Below are 7,852 nucleotides of genomic sequence, written 5' to 3' on the forward strand. Positions count from 1 at the left end.
TGGGAGGACACCACGGAAGAAGCCACTGCTGTCCAAAAATAACATTGCTGCACATCTGAAGTTGGCAAAAGTGCACCTGGATGTTCCACAGCACTACTGGCAAAATATTCTGTGGACAGATGAAAAGAACAGTTGAGTTGTTTGGAAGGAACACACATAACTATGTGTGGAGAAAAAAAAGGCACAGCACACCAACATCAAAACCTCATCCCAACTGTAAAGTATGGTGGAGGGAGCATCATGGTTTGGGGCTGCTTTGCTCCATCAGGGCCTGGACAGCTTGCTATCGTCGACGTAAAAATGAATTCCCAAGTTTATCAAGACATTTTGAAGGAGAATATAAGGTTCTGTCCGCCAATTGAAGCTCAAAAGAAGTTGGGTGAAGCATCAGGACAACGACCCAAAACACAGAAGTTAATCAACAAGAGAAGGAAATATGCCTTCTGGAGTGGCCCAATCAAAGTCCTGACCTCAACCCGATTGAGATGCTGTGGCATGACCTCAAGAGAGCAGTTCACACCAGACATCCAAAGAATATTGCTGTATTGAAACAGTTTTGTAAAGTGGAATGGTCCAAAATTCCTCCTGACTGTTGTGCAGGCCTGATCCGCAACTACAGAACATGTTTAGTTGAGGTTATTGCTGCCAAAGGAGGGTCAACCAGTTATTAAATCCAAGGGTTTACATACTTTTCCCACCCAGCACTGTGAATGTTTACAGTGTGTTCAATAAAGACATGGAAATGTATAATTGTTTGTGTGTTAGTTTAAACAGACTGTGTTTGCCTATTGTTGTGACCTAGATGAAGAGCATATCAAATTTTTACCAATTTATGCATAAGTCCAGGTATTTACAAAGGGTTGACATACTGTTTCTTGCCACTTTGTGTGTGTATATATATATGTTGTGGGAATCAGCTGTTTTAAAAACACACACACAATCTCAATTGACTTTATTTTATGATTATTTTATCTAAATAAAGACAGACTGTCCTGTTCAGGCACATAAATTATACTGATACATATGGAAGGGTCAACCCACAGAAGGAAATTAGTCTGGCTGAAGGTCAGTGCAAAATGCGGGGCATCACAAAAACGTGACAGACAGTCCTTCACTGACGTTTGGCTACTGCTCCTGTGAGGAAAATAGTGAAGATAAAAGGGAGTCAATTTTCATTTGGATTTACATCTCTGTACGTTACGCAAGAACAATGTACGATATTGAGCAGAATGTAGGTCCAACATACTATGCATTAGTAACACATCCTCAATACAAAATGTGCATGGATTCTTATACTGACCTTAATGTTTCTCTGAATTAGATATGGTGCTCTCAAATCATTCTGGCAGTTTGTGTATGCCATGCCAAGCCCCATTCCTAAGCCAAAGGCAACTGGCCAGGTGTGTCCTGTGGAAAGCAAAATTTGTCCAAGCTATTTTCTCTTGAAAATACATCTACTCACAGGAATGTCTGAGTCACACTACCGTGCTGACCTAAACCATACTGTGTGCAGATATTTTCTTTTCACATGGCCTTTTCCTAGACTGGGAACTAAGACCACGTGGTCCAGTGAGAGCTTATGTTCCGAATGGTCTGGCCACAATATTTCTTAACTCCTGTTGAGTCCCATGTTAATTGACTGAATGCACACCATTTTGGGCTATCGCACTAATTGTATGTCCCGCTGACTGGTTAACCCCCCAGCGTGCTGAGATGGCCTCACAATGTTTAATTTGAAAACATCTGTTGTAAATCAAGGGGGATGGCACTTGGGGGGCTGTGTGTGTGAGTGTTTGTGTGCGTTTGAGTAACGGAGACCAAACACACAGAGAACCAACCAATGTAAAAGCACATCCCCCTTCATTAATGACTTAACGTGTTCACAACATCAAAAGAGCCTCCCTAGATGCAAATTATATGTGCTAGCTATGTAACTAACATGCATCTGGTCAGGGCGGAGTATGCTCCTTTCCAGCAGAGTTCCAGGAATTGTGGTTTATGCACAAACAGGCCAGCGCAATGCAACCTGGCTTGGCTTGGTTCAGGTCAGTAGTGTGAAATAGTCAAGGCCACAATGGCTGCTCCACTGCAAGTATTCCATATTTTGCATCATCAGTTTGCACCCCATAAAGAATGTTTATCTCTGGCCATTGTTAACAATCCTGTGAACGGTGAAAGTACTCACGTTTGAAGAATACCACAGAAAACACGATTCCTAAGCCCAGACCAGCACCTTAAAACAAGTAACATAGGGAGAAATGTTCAGGTAACAGAACTGAGACAGGAAATATGGGGCCAGAACCTGTACTGGCAGAGATGTAGCTAGCCATCTTGTCTCCACCAATGCACATCAAAAAGGATACACGATGAAAGCATTGCATAATGCCAAAGTATCATACCTTTAACACATTTTCCTAGAAAATGTAAACGAATATCCAATGGCTTGAGACATAATAGGCTACTCTTATGCCTCTAGGCCCTACACCCCTTTGGACAAACACTGACAGGTTATAACTATGTAGTAGCAGCAACCATGTTTGCTGGCTACCAAAATATGTTGTTATTCACATCTCGCACGCTAGCTATGTGACTAGCTGGACTGACAGTGATTGTAAATTACTAACTGATACTGTAACAGTTATCTATATTAGGAGAATAGGATGGATGGCTGACTGGCTAGCTAGCTGCTGCTGCTACCACCACCACCACCACCTACTACTACTACTACTACTACTCGTCCTTAGCAGACCTTCTAACTAGCTCGGTAGCTAGCAATAAGTGATAGCTAGCTAATACTGACTTGTTTCTTTTAGTTGTATTATCTGGCAAAGCAGACTGTAGCTAACGTTCTGGAACAAATTGAGTTATTTACCAAGTTTAACGGCGCTATCTGCGAGGCATCGATCCAGCTTTTTCCCCAGTTCCTTTTCAGACATGTTTAGCTTTTTGCTTGCTAAAAATGTCAAACGCAGTCCTTGGATTTCGGAGCCGTAATCTAGATCTCGCGATAGCTCGTTTTACTTGAGGAGGAACATAATACTCCATCTAGCGACTGAACTGGGAAATTCAAAGATCATTTTATAGCCAAGACTAGAAGAGTCTTAGCGGCATCCCGAATAAAGGGCCATTTTCACCAAATCTATCCATCAAGCAGGTGGTCCATATCTTGCAATGTCAGCATTTCCTTTTGCTGTAAAATAAACAGTTTGAGGCATTTGATTACTATTTATTAAACATTAATACATTTGCTTATCAACGCATTGAATAAATTACAGCTCACTTTTTGCAATAATGACAAGACAGTTTTATGAGATGACAGTGTCAAATACAACTGTTGCATTATAAAACATAAAAAAGACCCTCAAATCAAATGTACTTATTTAAGAGAAGTTCTGGAACTTTGGCCACTACAGAAGTATTTTTTTTTTAAATCCTGCTTTGGGCTGGATGTGTCAATGCGGAATTAATTTAAGTGATCCTTCCACAAGATCTAGTCCCAACACAAATCACTGAGGTATAAAGACAGTTTCAGGATGGATATTCGACAGATATTCATTCACCTGTAGTTTTCCTTACGTCCACCAACAGCAGTTAGGGACCATCAACATAGTGACAAATCTAATTTTTCAAATTTCAATTAGTCCTTAAATGTTCAAAACTGGTTCTAGGTAACCCGATGGCATAGACACACATTGCACACACATTTTTTTGTCGATTTACATCTCACACTATTTTAAATTATTTTTGAATTTCAATAGCTCTTTGGTCATGTGACCTACTGACTTCAAACAAGGTTCAGAATGTACACTCAGTGGGCCTACACATTGCACACCCTTTAGTTTGTCCATTTTCATCTCACATGTTTATACATTAATTTTTCAAACTTTAACATTTTTTACATTCGAATTTCAATAGCTCTTTGGTCATGTGACCTACTTGACTCAAACAAGGTTCAAATTGTACAGTCAGTGGGCCTACACATTGCACACCCTTTAGTTTGTCCATTTTCATCTCGCAGGTTTTTACATGTATTTTTTTAAATGTAAAATGTCAATAGCTCCTTGGTCATGTGACCTACTGACCTCAAACAAGGTTCAGAATGGCCACTGACTACCCTTCTATATTGCACACCCTTTAGTTTGTCCATTTTAATCTCACGCAATTTTACATTAATTTGCCTGCTCTACCCCCCTGAAGGACAGTGTCACTCACATACCTATTCACTTGGGCCTTCTCCCTGGGGCCTTCCTGACCTACAGGCAGGCCCCCATTGACCTGGCCTCCACACCTACTCTCCCTACCCGGTCAACACCCCTCTCCCTTGGCCTTAGAGTATAGCTTACTCCCTGGAATTACTAAGACGTCTATAGTCCCGCTGTCAGGAACCACGTGCACATGGTAACCCGCAACAGGCTCTGTGCACCTGGTAAACCGAAACAGGCTCTGTGCTCCTGGTGACCCGCCCACTTTTTTCTGCTCACAGACTAAGTCCCCACTCCAACCTCCATGGCCTGAGTGCTGCCCCCACCCCACGAGTCAGGTCGCCCATGCTTGGACTCGGAGTGCCCCCCGCCTTGATGGAGGCCTCCTTGTGCACCTGGTAACCTGAAACAAGCTCTGTGCACCTGGTGACCCGCCCGCTTTTATCCACCCAGAGACTAAGTCCCCAACCCAACCTCCACAGCCTGAATGCTGCCCCCAGCCCCTGAGTAACGCCCAGTGGTATCAGAGGTTTTTCTGTCTTACAAACTGGACATCAGTCTGACATTCTGTCTTACAAACTGCCTTTGCCTACTCCCTTTGTTATAATAAATATCAGAGCTCAACCATTTGCCTCCTGGGTCTCGCCTTGTGCCCTTATACCGTGGACATTCTGAAAGTAGTTTGAGGTCAGTAGGTCACATGACCAAGGAGCAATTGAAATGTTACATTTCGTAAAATACATGTAAAATTGTGTGAGATGAAAATGGACAAACTAAAGGGTGTGCAATATAGAAGGGTAGTCAGTGTACATTCTGAACCTTGTTTGAAGTCAGTAGGTCACATGACCAAGGAGCTATTGACATTTTACATTTAAAAAAATTAATGTAAAAACCTGCGAGATGAAAATGGACAAACTAAAGGGTGTACAATGTGTAGGCCCACTGACTGTACATTTTGAACCTTGTTTGAGTCAAGTAGGTCACATGACCAAAGAGCTAACGAAATTCGAATGTAAAAAAGTTTGTACTTTGTTTACGCTCCCTAACTCATTAAACTAGGAATACAAAATGCTGCTCACATTTCCACATGTTTATTAGCGTTGGAAAGCGAATTAATGTACAAATCGTGAAAATAAGACCTGTGCAATGTTGTGCGCAATTTTTCCAACATCATGACACTTATTTGGTCTGTGGCTCAAGTGGTTTGAAAGTTAATGAGGTTTGAAAGCGCAAATATCCAATTTGAAACTGTCTTTACCTCTACACAAATCTAGGGTTCGGTGCAGTTGGTCATACATTCTATCGGTTCGGTTGGTTGCAAGAGACGCGACCCAGTCCTTCAGTCTTTTTGTTCTGTATCTATGGATGCAACCCAGTCGTTCGTTCTAAATGTTCCATTGCCATACTGGCTGGCGACATTTGTATCCCTTGCTTGCTAGCCAACCAACTACGGCTAACTCAGTCACGTCAGAAAGTGCAGTGACATTTTGTAGTGACATTTATTTTGATTCATCCATAACAATGAATCGCGATTTTGCCTGGCATAGAAAATGTGCTCACTTGTCAGGACACTGTTGTTCAGAGGATCTAGCCAACACAGCTAACACAATCACTTCAAACTGAAGCTGGAAAAACTGCAAACTAGCTGCACTTTGTTAAGTTTGACCTTTTTTCAATTGACATTTCTTTGTATATATCCATAAAAATGATGCCAGTGTAACAGTATAAGTGTAGTCCGTCATCTCGCCCCGAACCGGGCACCCTCTGCACACATCAACAACAGTCACCCACGAAGCATCGTTACCCATCGCTCCACAAAAGCCGCAGCCCTTGCAGAGCAAGGGGAAGCACTACTTCAAGGTCTCAAAGTGAGTGACGTCACCGATTGAAACGCGATTAGTGCGCACCACCTCTAACTAGCTAGCCATTTCACATCGGTTACACCAGCTGATTCATGATTTCGACTGGCTGAGAAACGCTCATTGTCTGTCCAACCTCTCCTCCCAACACTTTCATTACTATGGGACAGCTGGAGGTCAACTTTGAATATTGAAACAATGTTGGAAATGTCGGAGAGGTTTATACAAATCTCCGCTGTTGAAAACAAAATGTTAGTCTAAAAGAAATGTGAGATAATGTCTAGATGCTTTTTATAGTGGAGCTCAAGTTTATAAATTGCCTGGCTGAGCTGATGAGACAGTGGATAGCGCAGTCAGATGGAACAGAGTAAATAGGCATTTTAATGTCATCGATTTAGCCGGTGGCAACCAATCAGCATTCAGGATTAGACCCACCGTTGCATAAACATGTATAATCTATGAGCAAAATTACTGTTCTACCTCAATTAGCCACAAAATCCCTAGTTTTCTGGAAGCTGTGTTGCGCCATTTTGAGTAGGTCCGATCTCTGCGGAATCCTTGGTACGTTCTTACCCCATTGAAGTAGAAATTTAACATGGTTAAGGTAAGGGTTAAGTGTAACGTGTACGCTGGGAGTCAGGAAGCAAGTACAGGGAGTGAATAATTGAATAAATAGAACATACAAAATACTAAACAAGAAACACGAAAAGTGCACAGACAAGAAACTGAAACAGAGTCAATAATGCCTGAGGGAAAAAACAAGGGGAGTGACAGATATAGGGAAGGTAATCAGGGAGGTGGAGTCCAGGTGAGTCTCATGAGGCGCAGGTGCGCGTAACGATAGTGTCAGGTTCCGTAATCATGAGACAACGAGCACATGAAAGGGGGAGTGGGAGTAAATGTGACAGTACCCCCTCCCTGGTGCGCGGCTCCAGACGCAGGACGCCAACCAGAGGGACGGTCCCGGGGACCATGCCGGTTGCCTCAGCTGAGGCGTGGGGGCCTGTCGAGCCGGCTGAGGCGCGGGGGAGCTTGCCTGAACCAACCGAGTCTTGAGAACCTGTCAAGCCAGCTGAGGCATGGAAGCCTGATAAGCCAGCTGAGGCATCCCCGGTTGCTTCGGCAGGGGCACTTGGACCCGAAACAAGATTTTCTGGTCTGATGAAACCAAGATTGAACTCTTTGGCCTGAATGCCAAGTGTCACGTCTGGAGGAAACCTAGCACCATCCCTTCGGTGAAGCATGATCGTGGCAGCATCATGTTGTGGGGATGTTTTGCAGCGGCAGGGACTGGGAGACTAATCAGCAAAGATGGACTGAGCAAAGTACAGAGATCCTTGATGAAAATCTGCTCCAGAGCATTCAGGGCCACATACTGAGACGAAGGTTCACCTTCCAACAGGACAATGACCCTAAGCACACAGCCAAGACAACGCAGGAGTGGCTTCGGGACAAGTCTCTGAATGTTCTTGAGTGGCACAACCAGAGCCCGGACTTGAACCCGATCGGGCATCTCTGGAGAGACCTGAAAATAGCTGTGCAGCAACACTCCCCATCCAACCTGACAGAGCTTGAGAAGATCTAGCTGAGAAGAATGGAAAAACTCCCCAAATACAGGTGTGCCAAGCTTGTTGAGTCATACCCATGAAGACTCGAGGCTTTAATCGCTGCCAAAGGTGCTTCAACAAAGTACTGTGTAAAGGGTCTGAATACTTATGTAAATGTCATATTTCAGATAATCTTTAAAAAAAATAATTAGCTAAAATTTCTAAAAAACTGTTTTTGCTTTGT

The sequence above is a fragment of the Salvelinus sp. IW2-2015 genome, linkage group LG17, assembly GCF_002910315.2.
Source record: "Salvelinus sp. IW2-2015 linkage group LG17, ASM291031v2, whole genome shotgun sequence".
NCBI lineage: Eukaryota > Metazoa > Chordata > Actinopteri > Salmoniformes > Salmonidae > Salvelinus > Salvelinus sp. IW2-2015.